We start from the raw sequence: 27,943 nt of genomic DNA on the forward strand, positions 1-27,943 counted from the left end.
ATATGAGCATAAATTAAATGTTAAATGCTTCCATCTCTGCAATGTTTGCCATCCCTACTTTGCAAATATACATGGTGCTTTAGGTATTCCTTTCAAGAAATATTTAATACCACATGGAAAATGTAGATTTTCTGTAATTGAATCAGTCCAAATCATCGCTTAGATTGTGCTTCATGATGTAGCTCATAAATAAGAATGTACAATAACTAATTGGCTATTTTTATCCTAGTGGGACATTCTAGCTAGAGTACAGGACTCTAAGATTCAGATCTCGTATTCAGCTAAGTCACCGACTTACTGTATCATGTTGGGAAAATTGCTTAAGCTGACTCTATTCTACTCTTTTTAGTTGAGACAGTAAAATTTGTAACTAATGACCCATCATTGAGGATGTTCACAAAAACAGATTATTATAAACGATGGCCTCATCTACTCAAAGGGTAGTTACCTGTGTATTTGAAGGTCATAAAACTACCATCCTATATCTGTAATAAATAATTATTAGCATAAGGAAAGAATACAAATTTGGTTTAATAAGTTCATAATGACATTAATAACAGCTACCATGTACCCAGCATTATTAGGGACCAGGCGTTACGCTAAATGCTTTATCAACATTATCTGGTTTACCCTTTTAGGAAGGCACTGTTACTACCAACTTACAGTTCAGGAAATTGGGGCTTTTGGAGATAATTCCCCATGAGTAACACATGCGGGGCTGTGAGGCCTCTTGGGAGACAGGGAGAGCACGGACTCCCTCAGAATCTGTGTGTGGGCTGAGTGGGCTCAGTGGTATGGACTTCCCTCCCCAACACCTAATAAGGTAATATTTTCCTTTTTATTCCTCTAGTTCCTTCTATAAAGAATTCTTAATTTCCCTTTGTCTTTTGTCATTTGACTTTCATTTCCTGTTTTGGGTTTTCTTCAGTTAACACCCCGAGCCTTCAGTCCTGCCCTCTCTCACTCCTCTTCTAAGTTAGATGTGACCCAAGTTCCAGTTTTGATGCCTTTTCCTTCGTGTTTCAGTTCCTTTCACGGTCTGTGTTTAGCAAGTGAAGTTGCCTTTTATGGTTTCCATCTCTTTTTCTCACTTTTTTTTTCTAGTTTTCCTATATTCTTTTGCCATATATACAAGTGCCTTAAGGGAGTTTCCTCTGGAGCCCTCTGAACTTCAGAAAGAATTTTCTGATTTACATTCTGCAGCACAACATTTTTTAAATTTTTATTTATTTATTTTTTAATATTTTATTTATTTATTTGACAGACAGAGATCACAAGTAGGCAGAGAGGCAGGCAGAGAGAGAGGAGGAAGCAGGCTCCCCGCTGAGCAGAGAGCCCGATGCGGGGCTCGATCCCAGAACCCTGGAATCATGACCTGAACTGAAGGCAGAGGCTTTGACCCACTGAGCCACCCAGGTGCCCCGTGTGTAACATTTTATCGAGAAAGACTATAAATACCTACAGGTTTTGTGTTTGTTTTTGCTTTTATAAAGGATAAACAGTGACAGAAAGAAGGATGGCAGGATCTGAATGTCATTCACTGAGATGGAGAGAAAGAGAGAGAGAGTATAATGGCCTCCACTGACTCTAGTTTGGAAATTCTGGACTATCTGTATGATTTCAATACTTAGAATAATAGAGCTCAGACACGGAAACTGTCATCACAACCTCAGATATGTTGTTAGGTAAATTCTGTTTTGTTTTGTTTGTGAACAAGAACATTGTTCTACCTAATGCGCTTTAGATCCTTACTATTAGGAATCCAGCTTCTAAATGGTTTAATAAACCGGCATGGCCCCGGAGTGTATGGAAACAAATACCGTACTAGAAGCAGAAGAGACGTTGGTCTCCTGGTTTTACTAGAACTAGCTGTGTCACTTTAGGCAAGTTGTCTATCTCCTCTGAGGAGAGGAGAAGTCCTCTACTAGTACAATGAGTTTTAAGGATTAGGTGACCTACCACTAAGGTCTATTCCTGCTTTACTATTCTCAGTACAAGACATTTGTTCCCTTTCCTATAAAAACGTACAGTTTTCATCAGCAAAAGAAAGCTCTGGGGTAAGGAAGACCATCAGTAACTCCAGCTTCTTCATAGCTAGATCTTGGTGAATAAAACTTTCAAGCTCTCCAGACACTTATTTTCTAGAGTATGTCAAATCTGTTGTAATATCCCTTTATGATTGTGATTATATATGAAGCAAATACCTTGTTTAGAAATTATCTGAACTACACTTACAGAAAGCAATGCATTTTTGGTTTGGGATTTTGTTTTTGTTTTCTCATTAAATAGGAGTTTCACTGCTTAACCTGAAATATCCCAAAAGTCTTCCTGTCTTTGAAAGCATACACAACTCAAAAACAGCTTTTGTGGCTTAAAAGATTATATAGATACTAATCAAAACATTCAGAAGAAACTAAGTGCCCTAGGAAAATTTCTCGGACTCCAGCATTTAGAAAGCTGGCATTGTTCTAGAAGATATAAGTAAGGAGGAAGACCTGACTGCCTCTATTTCTAGATAATGAGGCTTTCATAGGATTTTAAAATTGGGAAGGGTCTTAATGATCACCTAATTCAGCACGGGCATATCTCTCAACAACTCTGCCATTTGATCAACCATCCTCTGCTTTCACATGTCCTATGACAAAGAACTTACCGCCTCGTGCTATAGATCATTCCACTGAAAGACAGCCTTACTCTTTGACAAATATCTTCTGTAAAGACGCCTTGAGCTAGTGTTGCTGGAAGCCACTCTGACCCACAAACTGTGCCAAATACTTACTCTTTGTTAGAGGCCTGCCCCTCATATTTGTGGGGTCCAGGGCGAGAATACAAACGGAGGACCAACACCGTACGTCTAAATATGTAAAAGTTATAAATCAAGCCGTCAAACTGTTGGGTAAACTTATTCTATAGATATACTTTGACAAAAACACCTTCCATAGACTGAATTGTGTCATTCCCCCTCAAATTCATACATTGAAGCCCTAACCCTCCGAAAACACTCACCAGAAACTCATCAGCAAACAACCTTGTGGTCCCTGGGTCTTGGACATCCAGCCTCCAGAACTGTGAGAAAAAGAAGTATCTGTTGTTTAAGCCACCCAGGCCGTGGCATCTTGCTATGGCAGCCCAAGCTGACTAATACAACACCCAAGCTGAAAAATCGGAGAAAGCTGTGGTTTTTTTACATGAGCAAAATAAGAAAGGCAACAGAATTTCCTTATTATTTCATACGTCTGGGTTTTCTGTTGATGAGCTGTATTGGCTGAGTAATAAAATCAAGACATACTTAATTCATAAATGCTATATAATTACCTTCATTTTATTTTTTTTTAAAGATTTTATTTATTTATTTGACAGATCACAAGCAGGCAGAGAGGCAGGCAGAGAGAGAGGAGGAAGCAGGCTCCCTGCTGAGCAGAGAGCCCGATGCGGGGCTCGATCCCAGGACTCTGAGATCATGACCTGAGCCGATCCCAGGACTCTGAGATCATGACCTGAGCCGAAGGCAGCGGCTTAACCCACTGAGCCACCCAGGCGCCCCTAATTACCTTCATTTTAGTAAAATCACTCGGTATGTGGTTATAACCCAGATCTTCACAGAATTTATGTTCTGTTGGACCTGAACTGTGTCAGTCACTGAAGCAGATGTTCAGGGCTGCAGGCTTGTACCATGTTAGGGCTGAGCACCGGATCCCAAGAGGTCCCCGTGTATTCTTGAGTACAGTGTGTGTGTGTGTGTCTGTGTGTGAATTTACAGGGCCCTCTGAAGCCCACCACCCAGGACAGAAAGCCTCTCTTGCCTGAGACTGAGGGTGGGATACCGTTTTATTTGAACCCAAACCTGTAAACATCACATACCACACCTTTCCGCCAACTCTGTATTTGGATATCTTTGAGGTGCAGAGTTGTCTTAGGGTATGAATACCAGGTAGAGTTTCAGAATTTTTTCCGGTACTTGAGGGCATTTTATTCAAATGCAAAACACACTTTATACACCAAAGTGCAGAAGAATAAAGAAATGAGCAAATCTGACTCCGGGCAACCAGAACTAAATCCTGTGATCACATCATCCTATATACACGCAGGTCTTTATCTCACCCCACATCCATCCATCTCTGAGCCACATTTGCCAATAAGCTGAAAGTTAGATTCTGATAGCAGAACAAAGACAAGTTAGGATCTCCCCTCTGAATCCCCAAAAATCCCCCCACCAAAAAAACCCTTATGCATTTATCTATACTTAGGCAACCTATCTTTTCTTTTACTTAAAATATCATTTTCTTCACATGAACAGAACAATAAAATAAGGTGCACAACAGATACTGATTCTCTTAGCTATTCAAAGTCTTCTCTTACTTCCTTTCTCCTAAAGGGGATATAAGAACTAGGTTAATACCCGCTCTTGGTTTTTCTTAAAAAGTGCAAAAAGATATAAAAATGAAAGTAAAAATCTTTCTCTTTATTCTTAACTGCCAGTAACATTTACCAGAGTTAACCATGGCCAACATTTTCTTGTGGAACTTTCCAGAATTTTTCTAGGCATATACAGGATCTTTTTTTTTTTTTTTTAATCAATGGGATCATGCCATACATGCTCATCTGAATTTTACCTTTTTTTTTTTTTTTACCATTACAATTTATCCTGAAGATATTTCCATTTTATCACACAGAGAAAAAGCTTATCTCCTAAAGCTCTGAAAACAAAATGAAATAGTTACCTGTCATTAACACCAGATCTGGGGTATATTGGGCTCTCAAAAAATGTTAGTTTCTTTCTTCCCTTTCAAATTTTCCTTTTCCTCCTACACAAATTTGTGATTGTGATCATGGAAGATTTGGTCACGTATATATAGATGTAGGTACAGAAAGTCACAGAATTTCAGAATTTAGAGTAGATGGCTCTTACAAATTACTTGATTTACAGGGTGGAGCCTGTACCCAAACCAAATCTTTGCTTTCAGTTTGGTATTCCTTTAATCCTTTTTCACTGCTAATATAATTTGGATTTTTATCTATTTTTCATCTTAAATATTAAAGTACAGCATGCAAAGGTGTTAAACAATGATAATAAATCAACTTGTGTATGCAGCTTAAAAGCAACAAGACAGTAATTTTCATTTAGAGAAGGTAACTCAAACCAAAGATAATATATGGTTTAATTGAAAAAATATTAATTGTGGCAGAAAACTCGGAAGTATTACTTCTGGGAAAGACTCAGGGTCTGCAGTGTGAAAAAGACTTACCTCTTCCGCTGTCTGAATCTGTTTGCATATACATTTGTTTTTCTGCCTGAAAAACTAGAATTAATATGCTCCGAGAGTCGGGCAATGTGTGGTAGCCTTGTGTTTTGCCTGAGGATAAATTCCTCAAAGCCTTTAAAATGCTAATGAAGGAGTAGAGATCCGGAGTTCAGGATGGAAAAGAGGTAGGTTAACACCAAGAATCCCGGAGAGTGCTATTAACATTGGAAAGGGAACAACACTTGGGAGTTCCCGGTGGAGGATAAAGGGAATTATGATAAGAGCTTACACCCGGCAACTTGGCCAGTGAATTTACTTTGCCCTTATTCTAAAAAAATACAGGTTTGTTTGAGAGTAAGAGAGAGGCTTGGGCAGGGGGGAGGGGGGAGGTAAAAAGTGAAATTACTCCATTTAATCTGGCTGAAAATTTTAGAGAATAATTTATCAGACCAACATAATAGTGATGTCAAGTAAACTCTTTTTTGTTCTGAAGAGACTGGCTTGTTTTTCTCCTAAACATACGATGATCTAAGGAAGCTGCTAGAATGAGGTTAGGCAGTCTATCACATGACCCAAATCCCCCAGCTCAGACTCCCACTGGAAAAAATTCTGAAAGACTCATGTTTACATCACAACGATAGAGTGAAGGCACAACAGAACGAAGCAAAAAAAAAAAAAAAAAAAAAAGGCTAAGGCTGAAGTTTTGGCAAGTCAAGTACTCTCTTATTTAAAAGTCCTTTAAAGCACAGAACCACAGAAGTGGAAGGAGTCCTAAAGGTCACTGGGCCCCCACATTTTCCAGATGAGGAAACAAACAGGGGCCCAGGGACTCATCCAGGTCTCACAGACAGTCAGAGAGGCCCCAGTCGTGGAATCCACAGCTCCCCAGTCAGTGCTCTGGTTATGACTGGCCCCTCCTCCCATAGGCTGTTTATTTCCAGGGGCCTGATGTGCACTCATCCTATGCCTACCCTGCTTTTAAAAATGATTTTATGTTTTTCTTTTCCCTCTACTAATCGTATGAAATTATAAATCTAATACAAGGAGATCGTATATCTTCACTTGAAGACAGTGTTTAGTGGACACCTCAGCTATGTAAAGACACTTCCCTTATGAAAGGTGTGGGAAAATAACGACCGTCCCTCAAATCGTTCTGATCCTAGGGTACAGAGATGGAAGAGAAAGTGGGTGTGGAGAGGCAGGCACCTTATTGAAACATTCATACTACACCCAAATACACACACACACAAACCAAGCATACTAAGCACACCAAGCATATAGACAAAAACAGACCATGCCCATTCAAAGGTATGAAATAGAGACAGCAAGAAAAAGAGGAAGAGATCCTTGATTCATTCCAAAGATCTATGCCTTCAACAAAAATTTACATGTACATTATTGTTGATTATAGGTATAACATTGTACAGCAGAGCCTTGAAGATTATTCATCTTGCTTAACAAACTTTATGCTGGGATTAGTAAATTCCCAATCCCTGACAACCACCATTCCACTCTTTGATTCTCTGAACTTGACTATTTTAGAGACATCATATTAGTGGAATTGTGCAGTATTTATCTTTCTGTAACTGACTTCTCTTAGTATAATGTTCTCAGGATTCATCCATGTTACCACATATCACAGAATTCCCTTCTTTAAGGCTGAATAGTAACCCGTTGCGTGTATAGACCACACTCTATCCATTCATCTGTTGATGGACAAGTTTACACTCTTTCCATACTCTAGCTATTGTGACTAGTGCTACAATGAACATAGCAGTGCTAATATTTCTTTGACATCCTGATTTCAATTCTTTCGGATACTCAGAGGTGGGCTTGCTGGATCATATTTTACTTTTATTGAGAATATTTTGAGGAAACTCCATTCTGTTTTCCAAAGCAGCGGCACCATTTCGCATTCCCACCAAAAGTATGCAAAAGTTCCAATTTCTCCACATTCTCACCAACACTTGTCTTTTGTTTTGTGATACTAGCCACTCTGAAAGGCGTGGGGTGGTAACTCATTGTGATTTTCATTTGTTTTTCCCTAATGATCAGTGACATTGGGCATTTTTTCATATAGTTGGTGATCTTTATGTCTTTTTTGGAGAAATGTCTTCAAGTCCTTAATGTATTTTCTTTTTTTTTTTTTTCTTAATGTATTTTCTAATCAGATTATTAGGTTATTGTTGTTGGTCTTTTAATTTTTTTACTACTGAGTTGTAGGACTTCCTTATATGTTGTATCAGTCAGGATTCTCCAGAAAAACAGCATCAATTTTATACATATACACACACACACACACACACACATATATTATATACACACACATATACATATATATTTGTACAAGAAAAAATTCATTATAGGAATTGGCTCACACGATTATGGAGGGGCTGAGAAGTCCTACAACCTGCCATTGGCAATCTGGAGAAACAGTCAAACCAGTGATATAATTCAGTAGGTGTTCAAAGGCTTTAGAACCAGGGAACCTATGGTATAAGGCTTAGAGTCTCAAGGCCCAAGAACCACAAGATCTGATGTCCAAAGGCAGGAAAAATAGATGTCCCAGAACAAAAGAGAGAGAGAATTCACCAGTCCTCCGCCTTTTTGCTCTGTTCAGGCCCTCTATGGATTGGCTGATGCCTCCCGCTTTGGTCAAAGTGATCTTCTTTACTCAGTCTACTGATTCAAACACTTAGCTCTTCCAGAAACGCCTTCACAAACATACCCAGAAATGTTTTACCAGATATCTGGGCATCCTTGAGCCCAGTCAAGCTGAAACATAAACTAGCCATCTCATCGATTCTGGAGATTAACCTCTTATCAGTCAAATGGTTTGCAAATATTTTCTCCCATTCCATAGGATGCCTTTTCACTGTTGATTATTTCCTTTGTTGTCCAGAAACTTTTTAGTTCAATGTAGCCTGGCTTCTTTATTTTTTATTTTTGATGCCAGTGCTTTTAGTGTCACTTTCATGAAATCACTGCCAAGGCCAATGTGATGAAACTTTCCCCTTCTTTCTTCTACGTGTTTTACAATTTGGGGTTTTATGTTTAAGTATTTAATCTATTTTGAGTGGATTCTGTGTATGGTGTAAGGAAAGGGTCCACTTTCAATCTTTTTTGCATGTGCATATCCAGTTTTTTCAGCACCATCTGTTAAAGACATTATCTTTGCCCCACCACGTATTCTTGGCCCCTCTGTCAAAGACCAGTTCATAATATATGTGTGGATTTACTTCCATGCTGCTGCATTTGGCTTGCTAGTATTTTGTTGATGATTTTTGCATCTATATTCATTAGAAGTCTTGGCATGTAGTTTCCTTTTCTTGTGGTATCTTCATCTGGCTTTGGTACCAGGGTGACACTGGCTTCATAAAATCGGTTTGGAAGTATTCCCTCCTCTTCAGGTTTTTGGAAGAGTTCGAGAAGGATTGGTGTTAACTCTTCTTTAAATGTTGGAGAATTTACTAGTGAAAACATCTTGTCCTGGTCTTTTGTTAGGAAGTTTTGGATTACTGATTCAATACCCACACTGGTAGTAAGCCTGTTCAGACTGTCTACTTCTTCATGATGTAGTCTGATAGGCCGTATGATTCTACAAATTTATCCATGTCCTCTAGGTTATCCAGTTTGTTGGTTTATAATGGTTCACAGTATAATTTTTCTTTTTTTTTTTAATTTTTTTTTTAAGATTTTATTTATTTATTTGACAGAGATCACAAGTAGGCAGAGAGGCAGGCAGAGAGAGAGAGAGAGAGAGAGAGGGAAGCAGGCTCCCTGCTGAGCAGAGAACCCAATGCGGGACTCGATCCCAGAACCCTGAGATCATGACCTGAGACGAAGGCAGCGGCTTAACCCACTGAGCCACCCAGGCGCCCTAATTTTTCTTAACATTATATGATGTGCTTTGTATCGTGACAAGTTTTGACTTAAAGTCTACTTTTTCTAATGTATGTATGGCCACCTCTATACTCTTTTGGTTACCATTTACATGAAATATCTTTTTCTTCCCTTTACTTTTAGCTTATGTGTGTCCTTAAATCTAAAGTGAGTTTCTTGCAGACAATATATTGTTGGGTCTTATTTTTTTGTTTTTTTTATCCATTCTATGCCTTTTGATAGGGAATTCAATTCACTTACAGTTAATTATTGATAGGAAAGAATTTATTTTTGCTATATGGTTGTTTCCTATTAGTCTTGTACTTGTCTATTTTTACATCTTGTTTTGTGTATGGATATACATACATACACACACACACACACACGGATATACATGTCTCTATGACTCTATATATCCATATATATCTCTACATATGTCTATCTATATCTATATATTGCATCGGTATGCTTTAATTTCTCTTTTTCTACTGTGTAACTACTATAGGAATTTTGTGTGCATGTATGGGGGGTTACCTTGGAACTTACATAAAATATTTTATAGCTATAACAGTCTATTTTTTTAAAAAGAGATCTTATTTTTAAGTTATCTCTACAACTAACATGGGGCTTGAACTTGCAGCCTTGAGATCAAGAATCGCACGTTCTTCCAACTAAGCCAGTCAGGTTTAGTCTATTTTAACTACGTAAGTTCAATTACATATAAAAACTCTACACTTCAACTTCTCCCCCAATACTTTTTTACTGTTGTCAGAATTTACATTCATTCATATTGTGTATCTTTTAACATTTTTTAAAAGATTTTATTTGACAGAGATCACAAGGAGGCAGAGAGGCAGGCAGAGAGAGAGAGGGGGAAGCAGGCTCCCTGCTGAGCAGAGAGCCCAATGCAGGGCCCCACCCCAGGACCCTGAGATCATGACCCGAGCCGAAGGCAGAGGCTTAACCCACTGAGCCACCCAGGACCCCCTCTTTTAACATATTTTTAAGGTATATTTTCTTTTAATACTTTTGTCTTTTTTTTTTTTTTTTTTTTTTTTTTTTTTTTTTTATTTTTAATTTTTTTTATTTTTTCAGCATAACAGTATTCATTATTTTTGCACCACACCCAGTGCTCCATGCAATCTGTGCCCTCCACAATACCCACCACCTGGTGCCCCAACCTCCCACCCCCCCACCCCTTCAAAATTCCCAGATCGTTTTTCAGAGTCCATAGTCTCTCATGGTTCACCTCCCCTTCCAATTTCCCTCAACTCCCCTCTCCATCTCCCCTTGTCCTCCATGCTATTTGTTATGCTCCACAAATAAGTGAAACCATATGATAATTGACTCTCTCTGCTTGACTTATTAATACTTTTGTCTTTTAACTTTTATACTAGAATTAAAATTAATTTACTCACTACTATTACAGGAATACAATATTCTGGTTTTGTCTATGTATTTACCTTTACCGAGGTTTCATACTTTCTTATGCTATTATGTTGTTATCTAGCATCCTTTCAACTTGAAGAATTCTCTTTAGCATTTCTCCTAAGGCAGGGCTAGCGGTGATGAACTCTCTGAGCTTTTGTTTGTCTGGGAAAGTCTATTTCCCCTCCCTTTTAATGACGAACATTTTTGCTAAGTACAGTAGTCTTGCTTTTTTTTTTCTTTCAACACTTTGAATACATCATTCTACCCTCTTCTGGCGTGCAAGGTTTCTGCTGAAAAATCCACTGATAGTCCTATGAAGGTTCTCTTGAACATGCCAAGTTTATTTTTACTTGTTACTTTCAAAATTCTCTTTTTCTTTGGCTTTTGACAGTTTGTGTGTCTCAGTGTGGATTTCTCTGCATCCATTCTTTCTTTGCATAAGCTTTCTGATCCTTTCTCTCTTCCTTTCTTCTCCTCTGGGGCTTTCGTAATGCATATAGTACTATGTTGGATAAGTCCCTTTTCTTCACTGTCTTTCATTCTTTTTCTTTTTGCTCCTCTGACTGAATTATTTCCAATGACTTGTTTTCAAGTTCACACTCTTTCTTCTCTTTGCTCTAGCCTGCTATTAAACCCCTCTAGTGAATTTTTCAGTTTAGTTATTATGTCCTTCATCTCCATGGTTTCTACTTGGTACTTTTTAAATATTGCCTATGCTTTTGCTGAAATTCCCACTTTGTTCATGCATTTTTCTCTTGACCTCAGAAAGCATCTTTATGACAGTTATTTTGAATTCTGTCAGATAAATCCTATAACTCCATTTCACTAGGGTCAGTTTCCAGAAATTTATTTTCTTTCTTTGTTTGGAACACCTTTGCCTGATCCATCATTTTCTTTGTCTGTGCTGGTGTTTGTACATTCTACAAAATAGGCACCTGCACCAGTGTTCACGGACTGACCTTGTATAAGAGAAGACTCCCACCGTTTGACCCTGCCCGGGATCTGGGGCGGGGTGGGGTGGGGGGTGTCTGTCAACTCTTTCCCTCCACAGGAAAAGCAGGAAGCTGTGGTTTTTGTGTGCTTGCTCCGTGCTAAGTCAGGGGTGGGGAAGCTGTTGTATCTATCATCCAAACCACAGTCCCTATTCTCCCTGAGGTGGTTAGATAGCATCAGACCCATCACAGCTCCAAGACTGACATCTGTTCACTTTGTGCTCAGCAGGAGGGAAGATCTATGACATTCACCAGCCAAAGCTGCTGTTTCCATTCTCCCTCAGATGGCTAGATTATGCTGGACTCATCAGAGTTCTAAGACTTACAGGACAGAAATCAGTCCTCTGGGAGCTCCGTGGGAAATTCCAGGGTGCTGGATGCATAAACCACACTCTCTTTTCCCTAGGAGAAGCTAGGAGTTAGGGTTCTCCTCCTGATTGTATGGCACTGTGCTGGAGGCAGGGACTCTGGTGAAAAGGGGTCCTGAATATTGGCTTTGGTGAGTCTGGTTTCATTTTCACCTAGGGTGCAAGAGCCTGACAATTAGTCTGTAGATTTTACATAAAGTGAATCTGTTTGTGAATTGTTGCTGACTTAGTATGTTTGTGAGGGAAGCAGGATCCAGGGCTTCTAACTTTGCCATCTTGCCAATATTGCTTCTGGAAATTCTTGTTGTATAGATTTTTCTAAAGTCAAAATATTTTGCCTAAATTTGGAAATCTTTTTTATTTACAAAATAAAGCTGCTCTTCAACATCTGTGATATTTTCTCACTTAACAAAACTGATTTCTAAATTTATGAAAGTTTTATTTATAAAAATACATCATTCAGTATTTCAGAAATCACTGTTTATAAATCATATAAATCATATCAAGTTCAATAAAAACATTTTTCTATTCTTATGAAGAGCCACAAATTACCAACAGTCATAAAAAAATAAAAGAACTGGTTAGATATATTTTTGCAGAAATAACAAATGTTGATTTAACAGAGAAGAAATATTACTTCACCAAATCTTTATTTAATATATGGAAATTTACTTCAGGTCAGAATAAAAATGTCACCATGGACTTTATTGGGATACCACAGTATATTCTAGTCTTCGGTTTCAAGCATTTCTAGATTCTATTAAAGACAACAGAAATGCTACCATAGTAATAACTGACCTATAAGTGGCAGTGAGGCAGTTTATTATTTTGAAGTATAATCCTATTAATAAGCTTCCTGGAAAAGAGCAGGTAATAATACTATACAAACAGAAGTCTACTTTTAAGGTTTCAAATCGTAGGGTATCAGAGAGATTTAGTTATGTGTAAATAAACATATTCTGCTAGACACAAAAGAGATTAATAGCAAAAACTTTTATCTTTCTAATGGTTAGTTCAAATGCTATTTAAAAAATACACCCCTGGGGCGTCTGGGTGGCTCAGTGGGTTAAAGCCTCTGCCTTCAGCTCAGGTCATGATCCCTGGGTCCTGGGATCAAGCCCCATACTGGGCTCCCTGCTCAGCGGAAAGCCTGCTTTTCCCACTCCTACTCCCCCTGCTTGTGTTCCTTCTCTCACTGTGTCTCTCTCTGTCAAATAAATACATAAAATCTTAAAAAAAAGAAAACCACTTCTTTCTAAGGTTTATTCAATAACCAGTGAACTATAGCTTAAATAATGGCAAACATTCAATGAGTTATAAAAATTATGCTTGATTTTCCATTAAGAATCATTATTTTTTATGATATTACTTATTTATTTGACAGAGAGAGATCGAAAGTAGGCAGAGAGGCAGGCAGAGAGAGAGAGGAAGGGAAGCAGGCTCCCTGCTAAGCAGAGAGCCCAATGCAGGGCTCGATCCCAGAACCCTGGGATCATGACCAGAGCCGAAGGCAGAGGCTTTAACCCACTGAGCCACCCAGGTGCCCCCATTAAGAATTATTATTAATGGAAAATATATCAGATGAAAGCCTAAGGGGTTGAATTTTTCAAAACTGACAACCGTACAGGTGGTGCAGTAAATTCGCATCCGCAGTTAGGGGGATGGTTAACTGAAAATTCTAGTTAGTTGTCCAAACTACAGCTTCTAACTAAATGCGATCTTAATTATTAATATAAATCTGATTATAGGAAATAAATGTTTATGAAAGATTGCTTGATGGACATGATATCCTAAATGTTACCTGTTGGAAGGAACAGGGCAATTAAAAAGTTTTCTATCCAAATTGAATTCAGAGTTAGATTAATGGGAGAGCCAGAAAACCTAGTCTAACTGTACTAAAACATTAGTGGAAACACAATGCATTAGAGAAAATTGCGTTTATCAAAATTTCTCTCAGAAACTGAGATAGATGGAGGTGACTGGGTGGTTCAGCTGGTTAAGCAACTGCCTTCAGCTCAGGTCATGATCCTAGAGTTCCAGGATCGAGACCCACTTCAGGCTCCCTGCTCAGCAGGAAGTCTGCTTCTCCCTCTGACCCTCCACTTCTTGTGCTTTTTTTTTTAAAAAAAGAAACGGAGATAGGACAGCATATCGTGATAAGACATTTGGGGTGGGGCATGAGACCCCCAGTGAACACGCTCCAACATCCAGAAAGTTGCTAAACTGCCTTTTACCGAGCACAAGCGCAGTTACAAGAACATGTTTTGCTTTAAGGGGGCTAGTTCAGGGAAAGAGCTAAATTATTCAGGATAACAGACTAACCTACCAACCTCCTCTAACCTCCTGTGAAGTTTAATGGGATGTCAATTAATAATATCCTGACCAGCCATTCACATGCTCTTGGTTCATCCTGGGGCGTACTCCTGAGTCCTTACAGAATTGTCTTTACTTAGTAATGCTTTGGGACCATAAGGTACACTCTTTTTTTTTTTTTTTTTAAGATTTTATTTATTTATTTGACAGACAGAGATCACAAGTAGACGGAGAGGCAGGCAGAGAGAGAGAGAGAGGGAAGCAGGCTCCCCGCCGAGCAGAGAGCCCGATGCGGGCCTCGATCCCAGGACCCTGAGATCATGACCCGAGCCGAAGGCAGCAGCTTAACCCACTGAGCCACCCAGGCGCCCCATAAGGTACACTCTTTAAGAAAGTCACATGAAACATAATATTCTATCATGGGGATAAAGTTAAGAGTGAAGGATCCCTTTCATAAGATCTACAATAAGTCTTTTTGGAAACAACCACTTTGTTTTTATCTTAAGGACATTATGGAATTTGCAAGTGAGGTTACCTTCCCTTTTGCTTTGGATGATAGGACACTTAAGGGACAGATTTGCCATCTCATTCTTGAAAGAGGTTCAGAGTATGTGTTTCTCTACCTCTTATTTCTTAGCTTCTATTTTCTTAACTAATTTTTTCTTTCACCTGTACTCCTTCAATTTTTTTTCCACTCTTCTATGTTAGTAATATTTTTGAAAGTTACCTTTATTCCTTTGCAACTAGCTGGAGCCCCTGATTCCAGGCTCTGAGGCCTTCCTCTTGGTTAATTCACTCATTTTGACAGAGCATCCCCTCTAGCAGCTGCCTGAGACAAGGGCAAATGAGAAATAATTTTTTTTTTGATATCTCACTTATTTGAAATTATCTTTCTTCTACCTTCACCCTTGATTTAGGCTGGCCATAGAAAAGTCTCTTTTTCTGTGCTTATTGGGCATTTAAAAAGTAGCGTTGTTTCATTATGTTTATAATTTAGCTGTTCTAATACCATTGTACTGATCAAATTATTTAAAACCGTAGGAAATCAGAGCAGGCAAATAATTGAGCCACTGTTTTCTGAACCTTAATACTATATATTATATACAAAGTTAACACCGTGTAAGGGAAACTCTTGGGTTCTATTTTTCAAAATATTAAGAACCTATTTTTTCCTATGTTGTTTGTATAGCCTTACTCCTTTCTCTTTTTTATTGTAGATGCCATATGCCAAGCTGGCTTATATGGGATAAGATCACTGACCCCTTTTGGGGCCTGGCTCTGTTTGCTCATTCATTCATCATTCACTCCATCAATCTCTCTCCCTTTCTCAACCTCCCCATCTGGTTTCCTTTCTCTTCACCATTGCCACTCTTCTTTCTTTCCTCCGGGAAAACCCCATAAATGAAAATCTGTAACTAACCAAAACACAGATTGGGAGAGTAATTACGCTGCTTGAGCCCAAGGCTCGGATTCAGCCACCTCCCTCTGCATTCTGAAAGCAAATTCTCTCCACCACCACAGACGGACAGCTGTGGTACCTGATTTAAAATACCTTAAGATTTCAAGTTGAAAGAACTGGGCTATGAGCAAGACACTGTGCCAGGTGCTTTAATCTCAAATTCCTCCTCATAGCAGTTCTAATAGAATTCTGTGGGTTTGTTTACTGTGATTTTATAGGTAAGAAAGATGATGCTCATAGAAATGAATTTGCCTAAAGTTCTACAGCTAAATAAATGATCAATCAGTATTCAAATGTAGATCCACATGAAAAGATGCTCAGCATCACTAATTATCAGGGGACTGCAAATCAAAACCACGGTGAGATATCACTTTAGGCCTGTCAGAATGGCTAGCATCGAAAGGACAAGAAATAACGAGTGTTGGTGAAGATGCAGAGAAAAGGGAACCCCCATGCACAGTTGGTGGGAATGTAAATTGGTACAACCACTATGGAGAACAGTATGGATGGTCCTCGAAAAATTAAAAACAGAAATACGATATGATCCACTGGATTATTTACCCAAAGAAAACAAAACAATGAATTTGAAAAAATATATGCACCGCTATGTTTGTTGCAGCATTATTTATAATAGCCAAGTTATGGAAGCAACCTAAAAGTCCGCCAACAGATGAATGGATAAAGATGTGATGTACACACACACACACACACACACACACACAGAGGAATATCACTCAGGTATAAAAAAGAAGGAGCTCTTGACATTCACAACATTGCTAGAACTAGAGGGTATTATGCTAAGTGATATAAGCAAGACAGAGAAAGACAAATACCATATGATTGTACTTCTATGTGGAATCTAAAAAAACAAAAGAACAAGCAAACAACAACAACAACAAACCAGACACAGACTCATAAATGTAGAGAACACACTGGTGGTTGCTGGAGCAGAGGGGATTTGGGGGATGGTAAAATAGGTGAAGGGAATTAAGAGATACAAAATTCCAGTTATAAAATAAGTTGAGGAGATAAAAAATACAGCCTAGGAAATATAGTTACTGACACTGTGATAGCATTGTATGGTGACAGATGGCAGTTACACTTATGGTGGTAAGCACAGGATAGTGTATAGAAGTGTCAAGTCACTAGTGAGTTGTAGAGCTAAAACTAGTATAACATCATATGTCAAATATACTTCAATTAAAAAAAGGATGAAAGAAATTTAGATCCAACTCTAAAACCTAGGTTTTTAACTGAGTTTTAAGTTTTGCTTTGTTTTTAAAGATTTTATTTATTTGAAGACAGAGATCACAAGTAGGCAGAGAGGCAGGCAGAGACAGAGGGAGAAGCAGGCTCCCCGCTGAGCAGAGAGCCCTATGTAGGGCTCGATCCCAGGACCCTGAGATCATGACCTGAACTGAAGGCAGAGGCTTAACCCATTGAGCCACCCAGGTGCCCCTAAAGTTTATTTTTAATGGGAAAAAGTTTTGCTTGCAGGGAGGACAGGTTTTTTTCAGGAATGTCGTTGATAGTATAACTGTAATATTGCCCTTTGGGCACTCAGGATATCTTAACTCGATTTGAGGAAGAAAGCAACTTTAAAGTTGAAAGATCATCTTTTAATCATTAATGTTTACATTAAATTGCATTATAGCTGGAGTTTTAAAATTTATAAGGTTAATTTTCACCATGGCTGTAACAGTAAATGAAAAATTCAAATGTTGTGATCTCTAGATCACAAAGTTTTCAAAGGCGTGTAGGTGGAAGACTGTTTTGGTAGAGACTGCCTTCATAGATGAACTGTCCATACATTTAATTTACCTTCAGATAATGAAAAAAATATTCTCTTGGTAGCATATAAAGTATTCTGACATGCCAAATCTCCTCATGGTTGGTTTTTATGTTTCAGTTAGGGAGTGACATTTTTGCTGTGTATAGACTACTGAAAAAGGACGAGTTATCCCTATACTATTTCAGCAGTTTAAAAAAGCTTTAAAAGAAATCTGCAGTTGACCCCTGAACAACATGGGTTTGAACTGCACACGTCCATTTATACATAAATTTTTTACAGTACTGTAAAAGTACAGTATTTTCTCTTCCTTATGACTTTTTAAGATTTTATTTATTTATTTGACACAGAGAGAGATCACAAGTAGGCAGAGAGGCAGGCAGAGAGAGAAGGAGAAGCAGGCTCCCTGCTGAGCAGAGAGCCCAATGCGGGGCTCGATCCCAGGACCCTGAGATCATGACCTGAGCTGAAGGCAGCGGCTTAACCCACTGAGCCACCCGGGTGCCCCTGAGTTTTAAGTTTTAACCTAGTACTACCAATACTCTCAACGTTTACTTGAGAAAATCTTAGTCATTCTCAAAGCCCTTTCTCCTCAGCTTGAAACAAACAAACAAAAAATTTCATCATTTAATAACTATTAGGCTTTTTCTGTGTGGAAGAGATGGGATAAACAATAAAGATGGCACTGCCTTGCTCTTAACTCGTTTATCTCACAAGGGCAGAGACAATATTCACTTGTAACATTCAATGAAAACACTAAAATACAAACTAGCAAAACAAAATGCCTTAAGGATTAGTTACATCAAGATATCTGAGATGGAGGGGCACCTGGGTGGCTCTGTCGGTTAAGGGTCTACCTTCAGCTCGGGTCATGATCCCAGGGTCCTGGGATTCAGTCCCCCATTGGGGTCCTTGCTAAGCAGGGAGCCTGCTTCCCTCTGCCTACTGCTGCCCCTGCTGTGCTCTCTCCACGCTCTCTCTCTGACAAACAAAATCTTAAAAAAAAAAAAAAAGATACTTGAGATGGATGTGGGGTGAAAAAAGGTAAACATAGATCATTGGAGATGGAATAAAACAATAAAATCAATCCACTTTATTTTGTTTTTAACACTTCTATCCAATCCTTTTAGAGTGATGTACTCAAAACTTAGGTTTGCCTCAGTTACATGTGCCTTCCCATTAACGTCATGACCTGGTTTACAACAACAATGGCCTAAGGCCTTTCGCTAATTTTATTTAAGATTTTATTTCCAGGATAAGAAATTAACTAAAAGGGGACACAAGTGAACTTTCTGGGACGGTAGAAATGTTCTCTCTTGATTGTGGTAATGCTTATATGGCTGTGTTTGTCAGAATTCATAGAACTTCACACCTAAAAGAATACATTTTACTGCATGTAAATCAGCTCAGTAAACTTGACTTAAAAAAAAAAAAAAAAAGCCTGAACTCTTAACCACTCAGCTAAAAATAAAACTTAAAATACAGTTTATAATTTAGGTGTAAAACAAATCTTATTTATATGAGTGAAGCAGATCTAGTAATTTTTTGTATTTATTTATAACACTAATAATCCAACTGGATTTATATAATTCAATATAATAATATCAACATTTTAAAATAGGATATAAAAAAATGTTTTGAATTTTTTTTTTTACAAAGTAAGGATTTGCACTGCAAAATCTTCCTTATAACCGTAATGTTGCTAAGGCAATGCTCTCTATTTTTTAAAAATCCCAAACAAAATAATCTAAGCCTATTAAAAGTTTCAATGATTTAAACTGCCAGAATATCACCATAAAAGCTGCTTACATAATATGCTGGGAATTCTACATTTAATAGTTAAAGACAAAGAATTACCTGCTAGCTTTATTAACTGATAGATTCCACTATGTCCTAAAACACAATCGTAGCTCTGCTTCTAAAAAAGGCAAAGAAAAAAAACATGATTGTTTTCAACAAACCTGGATTGAAAAAGACAACAACAACACTATTAAGAACACAGGAAGGGGTAATTAAGTTATGTCTCCCCTTTATTAAGGTTTCAATAGACAAAAAAGCACCCAAGAAACCATTTACAAAGGTCCCAGCCTCGTAATTGTTTTAGAGACCAAAGTCACTGGACTCTGTCTGGGAAAACAGTCCCAAGTTACACATCAAACTTCTCAACTTAGATTTGTAGGATCTCGATTTGAATACCCTCTGTTTTTATTCTGTCAGATATACCGAAGCCAACCACGTCAGTGTGAATTAAGAGGGCTAATGTAATTCCAAGCCCTGGAGACTCTGGAACAAAGGTACTTGTGTAACAGAAAGAACTTTTTCATTTTGATCAAATGAGTATAATTATGGCAGATGTCATTGATCAATCAAAAAATACACACCTGATTTTTTTTCTAATATGGAAGCAAAGTGTATTTTTATTTATGACTGTGATAAAAATGCCCTTTAAGTTCACTGGGTTTGGTAAATTAACTTTTAGAAGAATGAAAAATACCTTACGTGCTACTATCTATAACATCTAGAATAATTGCTGTCTCCCAATATCTGTCTTAACATTCTCAATTTTTTGTTTTGTTTTGTGTTTTTAAGAAGGGAGAGGGAGTTCGAGGAGGGGCAGGAGAGAGAGAGAGAGACTCTTAAGCAGGCTCCACACCCAGGATGGAGCCCAGCACAGGGCTCGATCTCATGACCCTGAGATCACAATCTGAGCAGAAATCAAGAGCGGGGTGCTTAACCGACTGAGCCACCCAGGCACCCCAACATTTTGTTTTAAAAGCTAGACAGGCTTAACCATATCTTTATAGCAATAAAGTCTGATTTTGTTCATGTGCTTATGTGTTCTCTAATGTGTTTCACTTTAATAATACATAACGATGAAAAACCGCATAAAAATCTGAGAAAATATTCAAAGCCTTACTTCACTGGGAATGACTACATTCTAGATATTAAAGGACAATTAACTTACTAAGAACAAATGCTCTGAGGCTGTTTGTGAAAAAGTGTTGGAGTGGTATCAGGACATCCATGATACCTACACAAGGTGCCCTAGGAGGTAACAGAACACTGCCAACTAGGCAAAAAAAATTACTCTAAGAATTTTATTCTTTCCAAAATTGTAATCAAGTAAATAAACTGAGTAATCAGTATTTATTAAAAGTACATAGATCATGGAAGTATTTTTATATCTGCTATCTCTGGGAGGTAGGTTCACCAGTCTGAAACTCAGCCAAGTGAAGTCCTTGTAGTGACAGTTGCTTGTGTTGGGGGGAGAGGGTTGAAAGGTCAGACCTTTAAAATGACAGTGACAATGAAGGCAGGAGTGAGTCAAGAGCAAGCAATAGCAAAAGTTGGTCCTAAAGTGGCAGCTGAGAGAAGAGAAAGTCGTGGGCTCACTGGCTTGGTGCCTTTCGATGAGGACACGAAAGGGACTGAACAAGGAGTCAGGTAAGATTTGCTAGTGTGGAGGGAATTAAAGGGTTCTGTGAATAGAAAATCAGAAAGCTTGGAATAGAATTAGAAAGCTGGAGAGTTCTTCTAAGGAAGGAAGCGGCTATGTTGTATGTGCTACTGGGGGAGGGGATTCAGAGCGGTTACTAGTATTTAAACACCTGCCCTAATTAGATGTGTTCATCAGATGTCAGTGCGATGAACTGTGACAGACATTCCAGGTAAGGGGGAAAGGCCCAGGGTTAAAGTTACTTTGTAAATCCTAGAGTGAGAGGGAGACTCTGTGGCGTAACATTATGGGATATGGGTTCTCATCCCTCGAGCTCTGGAAATGAAATAGATCTGTGATGGTTGACAAATGTATTAATTTGACTGGGCCACAGGGTGGTCAGATGTTTGGTCAAACATTATTCTGGGTGTTTCTGTGAGGGTGTTTTTGGATGAGATTAATATTTCCATTGGCAGATTAAGTAGTTGCCCTCCATAACGTTGGTGGGCCTCATCCAGTCGGCTGAAGGTATATAAAAACAGACTGACAGACTCCCCTGACTCGCCAACCCCAGTGAGGGTAAATTCTTCCAGCCTTTGGACTTGGAAAGGAACCACACCGTTGGCTCTCCCAGGTCTCCAGCTTGCCGACTCACGCTGCAGATCTTAGGACGTGCCAACCTCCATACACATGGGAACCAATTCTTTACAATAAATCTCTTACATACACATATGTAATATTAACTGAAATAATTTCATACAGGATTGAGCTCAGAGCCTGGCACATAGTGCTCAATAAATGGAAGTCGTTATTTTTATTATTATAGAAGGCTCCATTTTGAGAAAAAAATCCAAGTGAAACAGTGCCTAAAAATGGTGAGGAGGGTGGTATGAAAGTGAGTAGGAGCTGTCAAAGCTCAACCTAGCCAACAGCAAAGTGTCCCTTAGGTCTTTCCTTCTAGCTTTCTTTCTTCTGTTGTCATTAAAGTTACTGTTTTTCATCACACTCATGGAACTCTTTGTCTGGGAAAACATAGCTGAACCGCTTTCTAAAACCCTAATTAAAATCTTGTTAAAAATCTTCCAAATACGGGGCGCCTGCGTGGCTCAGTAATTGTCTGCCTTCGGCTCAGGTCATGATCCCAGGGTCCTGGAATCAAGTTCCATACTGGGCTTCCTGCTCAGCGGGAAGCCTGCTTCTCCCTCTCCCACTCCCTCTGCTTGTGTTCCCTCTCTCCCTGTGTCTCTGTCAAATAATAAATAAAATCTTAAAAAAAAAAAATTTCCAAATACATATCACTCTTTCTTGACTTAATTAAACATAGTGCATATTACAATGCGGACCTTCTGATTTGGGATTTTGCAGAGCTATTAGATTATTATTGAAAACATCAGTAACCACTGTAACATACTATATATGTATTTTCAAAATTAGATCTCTGATAGCAACTTATTTTTTCATCGGTCTTTTGTAAAATCGAGTGTGGCATCAATTCCAGCTTGCTGAGTTTTGGCTAAAGTTTGACGGTAAAAATCCCCCTCTCTTTGACAGTGGTAACTTATAAGGTAGAGAATAAATTAAATCTCTTCATTTTATATCCTTAAATCTTCTCTCAGGGTAGGTAGGAAGTATTGTGCAGAAACCAAATCTACTTCAGTGTAAACATTCCATTTAGCAACCAGTTGTAACTATCCCCAGAAGAAGGAGAGTTTCTGAAATTCCTAATTTGGGAGTGGGGAGGGGCAGAGAGGGAGAGAGAGAATCCCAAGCAGGCTCCAAGTCCAGGGCAAAGACTGACATGGGGCTCAATCCCACAATGCTGAGATAATGACCTGAGCCAAAATCATGAGTCAGACACTCAACCGACAAAGCCACCCAGACACCTCACCTATTTAAAACAAAAAAATAATAATAACTACTTCCTTGTGATGAGGACCTAAGTAACCCAGTGTGTGGATTACAGTTATGGCCTGGAGAACAGGACAAAGTTCTACCATCTCCAATCTAAAGGCACACCACACTGCTTAGATCCCAAAATAATTTCGGGTTGGACTGTTTTGTCTACTTTCTCATGGGTGGTGGTGGTGGTGGGAGTGGGGAAGAGTGGGCTTGGAAAAGAAGGAAGCTGTGTCCCTTACTGCAACAACGAAGGTTTGCAGCTCAATCCCCTTAATTATTACAAAAACTCTCCCTTCCCAAAATTTGCAATCTGCTTTGGGAAACCCAACATTTATTCAATGAAACAAAACACTATGAAAAATATAGCTCTTATTACATGCTAGCACTGTTCTAGATGCCAAAGATACAAAGACAGACACTAGTCCATAGTCCGAAGAGCTTGGTCTAGTGGGAGAAACAAACATGTAAGCAAACAATCACAACACTGTGAACAATTAGTGAGTAACAGATGTCGCTCTAAGAAAACAGGTACAACTTGGGGGCAAGGAAGACTACAGAAATGCTAACAGGCTGCCTACAGGATGCAGGTGGCCTGTCCCAAGAATAAGTATTTTTAAAGCACAAACTCAATTTCCGGACTAAAACAACTTAATTTCTGAACGTGAGAACATTTATGTTAAGGTTCTTATACATTATATACCCACAGAACAATAACCTACACAAAGGGAAATTAGCTCAGTTTGAGAACATGATTCATCATCATTCACACCTGCTCCAGTCAAGTCCCTCCCCAAATAGGCATTACATTGAGGAAAATGTGGTAGCAACGGTAAGGTATTAGGACAAAGAGACTCCTGTTGCTATACCAACAATATAAAACAGTATGCATATTTCCGGACAGATTTGTTAGATCCTGAACTGTCCCCCCTTTTTAAACTGTATTAAGTTGGATACTGAATGGGGAGTAAGGCCCTCAACGCTTGCAGTTTCCATATTTATTATCTGAAAATCTCCAATGTACAAAGGCCAATGTGGTTATTTTTGGAAAACAAATGAAAATCACACATTTGGATTCGGGGTTTCTGTCATTCATTCAAGTCATGATCTGCAAAGCTACCTTTATACCACAACTAACTTTCCACCGCTTCTAAGAAAAGAGCACATGAAAAACTCCAAATTACAGCCTTCCAAAACTTGAAATATAAAGATTTAACGGCCCAACTGTTAACGTTCCCTTATTACCATTTGACATTTCCCGCTTTATCATTATATTTAGTACTCTTCTGTAATATCCAACCCTCTTCATCTAGCAAGGTCAAAAGCTTCGTGAGCAGTGTTTTATAAGCTGCCTACAGTGACAAACCCTGTGAAACCTGAGGATGCCACACCAACAACAGAATGCAGGTCACCGTGACACGGCCGACCACTCTGCAAAGTCAAAATCTCAGTTCATTTTACGCTGACAGCGCTTCTTTCCAGAACTTTCCCCTCCCCCAACAAAATAACAGGGGAGTGTCTATTTCACAAGGTGTCTGGCGCTACTTTCTTTATAAGGAGGCTTTTATCTGTTTCCTAGGTCACCTTGGTAAGCCGAGGCTCGGGAAGGAGAGCCTGGGGTTTGCGGCATCAGGTCCTCATCCGGCGACCTCCAAGCCCCTGAGCCTGGGCTGAACCTAGAACGACCACCGCCCCTCCCACCACGTAGGGAACATTCCCTCGCACTGCCACGCCCAGTCCCAGGAGGAACCCCCCACCAAGCGCTGATGGTGACACCGGCCACGCCCGGGTCCCCCGAGTTCGGAAACGCTGAGTGATGACCCCACGTGGGCACCGAGGGCTGGGCCCCGACGGCCTCAGGCCCCCGCCTGTTCTGACCAGCCCGCACCGCACCCTGTCCACCGGGGAACTTTCCAGAACCCTGGACTCTCCGGGAAGTCCCGAGTCGCAGAGCAGAAGGGAACTTTGGCTCAATTACTGAGCACCTACTCTGGGCAGGGCGAGCGCGGGGCCGGGCTTGCGCGCAGAGACCCTTGAGGCGCTGCGTCGGGAGGCGCCCGCGCTCCACCCTCCGGCCCGGCCCTCATCCTCCAGGAGGACCGCCAGCGGGGCGAGCAGGGACGGGGACAGCCGCCCCCAGCCCGCCTAGTCCCCTCGGCCGCCTTTACCTCGCCCGACCCCACCGAAGCCGCCGAGCTAAACTTAGAAAACAGCGCGACGCGCGCTCACGTGCGCTCGTCCGCGGGCGGGGGGCGCGGTTCGGGTGAGTCATGGCCCCGCCCCTAGTCGCCGAGGACGCGCTGACGTCAGCCGTTTCCCCGAAGGGTGACGTCAGCGCGCCTCGCGGAGGCCGCGAGGCCTCCCGTAGAACGTTCACTGAGTTTCGATGCCTTAAAGGGACCAGGCGTCGGATCGTGAAAGGTCTGAAGAGGTGACTCCAGTCACCCAACCGTGGGGTCAGAGCCCATCTTCTATCCTTTGTACTGAGAACTTTTGACTGCTGAGATGGTGATGAAAAAAAGGAGAGCGACTGAGCCTTATTGGAGGCTGCTGAATGCCCCAGAACCTCCTCCTGGAAGCCCTCCTTGATTAACCAGAATCTGATCTTGACCCGAAAGTCAGAGAGTTTTCCATGGCCCTTGACTCCCTACCCCTTCACTTACAAGCCCTCCTCATATGCTTATATGTCTGATGGTGGGGAAAAGCTGTGGTTTGAATGTTTATATAATCCATCAGTTTGGGCCAGCTTGTCCCACTTATCACTGTTTTTTACTGTATCCTAAAGTGTTCTTAGTCATGCGATCTGTAACAAGTTACATAACTCTGGATGTGACACTGGCGAACTGGTCTCCAGACCCTCCTCTGATGCTAATGTTGCCTGTGGAAGCTTCCGCAACAAGAGCCCTGTCTGACACTGGGCCACACAACGCTGTCACAGACAACCTCACAGAGAGGTTTGCGATGCTGAGGTTTACCGTTAGACAGCTATTTTCATTACCCTCCTTGTGGCCCTAGTTTAATCCCCATGCTTTCTCTCTGAGGTAGGTGTTATTGTCCCTATTTTAATATGGATGACGAAGGAAATCGAGGCACAGCAAGATTAAGTATGTTTCCTTAGGTTACACAGCTAAAGAATGGCAAGCAAAAAACCATCCCCAGATCAGGGGGACTCCCAAGTCCAGGTTTTTAGGGATAAAGGTGGGCTGTGAAATATGTCTTATTTTGTATGTTGAGTCCCCTACAACCAGTTTTCCCCTTATAACCCAAACCCAGGGCCTCTGCACAAGTAACGACTGCATACCAGAAAGTGCCCAGAGGACGCCCGGCCCCGGGGCCTGTACAAGGCTACAGCGAGTGGGGAGGTGCCCGTCCTTCGCTTGCAGGACACTGAGAGTGAGTGCCTCCTTGAGGTTTGCACCCAAGGCACCTCACCCCCCTCACTCTAGTCCCAGCCCTACCAGGCCTACCCTGGACTATGTGTTTCCTCTTCTGAAACTAGAGAGGCCGTCCTGCCTACAGTGTCCTCCCCACACACCAGCAGCCAGCTCCTCCCTAGTGCGTTTCTCCCGCCATAATCCCCTCCCCATAAAACCACCAAAATTTCCCATTGGAACGGCATGTTTGTGCCAAAAACAAATTAAGAGTCAACAAGAGCTTCTCAAAGTTTTGAGCAAAATGCAGGTGCCTGTGTGGGTGAGCTGCTGTCACTCTTCTCTTCTGACAGTCATGACTGGTCCTTGGCTGAGTGTCACTCCCATATCCTCAGAGTCCATGGGCCAGGTCTAGCAGAAGCACCTACTTTCCTGCAGCTCACCCCTCAGAAACATTAGAAACTGACCCTTCTTCCCTTGGACCCAGTGTCCAGGCACTACAGAGCTCTCCTCTGTGTGTCCCCTGCTCTTGTCCTCTGGGTCATACTGATGGATCAATCCCTGTTTGCTGCTCTTTTTGCTCTGTCGGGTTCTCTGGAGCCTGTGACTGAACATGTCCTGTGTGCTTCGGGCAAAGCCTCAGGAGGAGATGGAGGAAACCACAAGTGGCCTTAGCTTTAGGGGGTGGGATTGGGGGTTGGGGGACTGTGGGGGCAGCTTCTTCCTCTGTGGGGCTGGACACACAGACATGGCACATTAGAGCAGTAGGGTACCTTCAGGCCAACCAGTCTAGCCCTGTTCTCTACCTAAGGGAACTAAGGTCCAGGTGGGGTGACCCACTTGGACTCGCATGGCCTGTGAAGTAGAGAGTCTTAGTCAACTGACCTTGTGCCCACTGCTCTTTCCACGGATCACAGCTCTGTGACGAGTCGCCAGTGGGACAATGGGCATTACATGTGCATGATAAACTGTGACATGTCACATACGTGCTGAAACAGAAAACAAACGGTGACATGAGGTAAATACAGAGATGAAATCCTAGGGGCAAATCGCAGAACGCAGTTCCCGAGGACCCCTGGCTCTTCCCTCCTCCCCTTTCCTTCTCTGTCCCATCCCATCTCAAGTCGGGTGAGGGAGTGATTCCTCAGACCTAGGAGCCATCGCTCATTGGAAGGGCACACTGAGTGGGATTGCCATTTTTAAACCTTCAGTAATTTAGGATCTGGTGTGTCATTTCAGATTTTTATTATTTTTTAATCTCCCAGCCTTCCCTTCCCATTATTTTCCTATCCCATAAGCCCCATTAAATGTCATTAAGGACCATAAATGCGACTGGCCACTCATGTGAGAGGATTGTCATCTCTAGCAAACAGCCCCAGCGAAGAAAGGAGCAGGAATCCTGGGTCTGTTCCCACCCGTGCTTCTGACTCACTGGATGACACACAGCAAAGTGTTGCTTTTGTTGGGGGAGACATGCGGGGCATCCCACACGGCTGCTCCACTCACAGAGAGGAAGGATCAGGCAGAAGCCCCAACCACAGCTGCTCCCACCACAGGGGAAGCAGGGGTTCCTGAGTGAATCCAGCTCCACGGTGACTGCTTAGCAATGGCCCGCGGGGTCAGCCTGGAACGCTGTCCCCCGTGAGCACCTGCCCCTGATGGGGCCAGTAAAATGGCTTGGACTGGATTATGGCACTTACCCTTCAGACCATATTCTCACTGGTCAGGAATGCACCCTAGTGATTCCTAACTCCACTCTAATG

The 27,943-nt window shown here is 40.8% G+C and overlaps 1 long non-coding RNA gene across 2 annotated transcripts in view; it reads right to left on the reverse strand.

Moving 5' to 3' along the window:
- The window catches only part of LOC125086071 (uncharacterized), a 46,722-nt gene extending 21,621 nt beyond the window's left edge, over window positions 1-25,101 (reverse strand). Inside the window, exons 1-3 of one of the 2 annotated variants that reach the window (XR_007123089.1) lie at window positions 24,978-25,101; window positions 14,957-15,058; window positions 3,101-3,155 (exon numbers count right to left, since the gene is read on the reverse strand). This is a non-coding gene — a long non-coding RNA (uncharacterized LOC125086071). Of the gene's footprint in view, window positions 1-3,100; window positions 3,156-14,956; window positions 15,059-24,977 lie in introns of those variants that run through there. The other variant, XR_007123088.1, reaches the window with a different exon arrangement.
- Window positions 25,102-27,943: the final 2,842 nt, after the last annotated feature.

Source organism: Lutra lutra, chromosome 15 (genome assembly GCF_902655055.1).
Source record: "Lutra lutra chromosome 15, mLutLut1.2, whole genome shotgun sequence".
Lineage (NCBI taxonomy): Eukaryota > Metazoa > Chordata > Mammalia > Carnivora > Mustelidae > Lutra > Lutra lutra.